Source organism: Phytophthora parasitica (assembly GCF_000247585.1).
Source record: "Phytophthora parasitica INRA-310 unplaced genomic scaffold supercont2.76, whole genome shotgun sequence".
Lineage (NCBI taxonomy): Eukaryota > Oomycota > Peronosporomycetes > Peronosporales > Peronosporaceae > Phytophthora > Phytophthora nicotianae.
This window is the reverse complement of record NW_008649062.1, coordinates 21,901-23,052: the sequence shown is the minus strand read 5'-3', so window position 1 is coordinate 23,052 and position 1,152 is coordinate 21,901.

The following is a 1,152-nucleotide window of genomic DNA, read 5'->3' as shown; positions in this document are numbered from 1 at the left end:
GCAAACGAAGCCGTGATGACGATGAGGGTATGATGGAGATACTGCAATTGAAGCCCATTTGTATCTTTATCTAGAGTTAAAGACAAGTTGCTACATTGGGATTAAATGCATTCTTTTCTTCTTATTATTTTCTTAGGCAAGAAGTAAACAGCAACCATGTTCCTAAATACGAGCAATTGGCATATTAATTTCTTGTTGCATTTTGCAAAAGTTCACCCCTCTACATGCACGCTGACCTTTTACGATCCTTCGTCCTAAACCAGGGATCGTCTCTTCATTCAAACATTCAATTACAAGTGTTCAATGATATTGAGTTTTGGCGGTGAGAATGTTCGGGTTGCACCGATTGAAGATTGTATTTGAGCGTTAGCGGATACTGGGAACGGTACAAATGTACTGTACACAACGCTATGGCCAAGCCTGAATATACCATTGGCCGACTTGTGGCAGTAATCGTGAATAAACAACCCAGCGTTTTAAAAGCACACAGGAAACTGAATATTTACAGCTCCATAAGACTTGGGTTATACAAGTGCCTGAATTTGGGAAACGGTTGATGGAATTGGATTCCGCTCTGGCCGGCATTTGTGCTTATGCATGAGCATTAGTCGGAATTTCTCGATCTTATTTTGTGGTAGTGCTACCGTGCATATGTGAAGTAACCGTTTGTTGGATATTATCCTTCGTCTGCTGAATAATATCTGCTAGGAAATGTCTGACATTCAGATGACAATTCCTACTTTACATTTCAGCCAATAATGTGGCTTAGAAATTTTAAGATTGAAACTTGAATTTCAAACGGCAAGGTTGCGGATAGAAATACAAGTTCGCAGTTAGGACTCTAAGTTATCGATAAAGCTCACTTTTCTTTTGCCATCGAGCTACACAAGACGCTTCCTTACATAGTAGCACTTGTCGTAGTCAACTAATTGCCATCGTGCACGAAGACCGCATATTCCATTCAAGTCAAGCCATCGTGCAATATGGACCAATCAGCGGCGCCACAGACAATGGGCGACATTCTACAACTTCTAGCGCAACAACAAGCGCAATTTCAATCCCATTTTCAAAAGCATTAGCGGCTCAAAACGCACGCTTCGCCACGCTCGTCGCCAAGCCACCAGCAGCTCGAAAAGCCGAGCCACCGCTGTA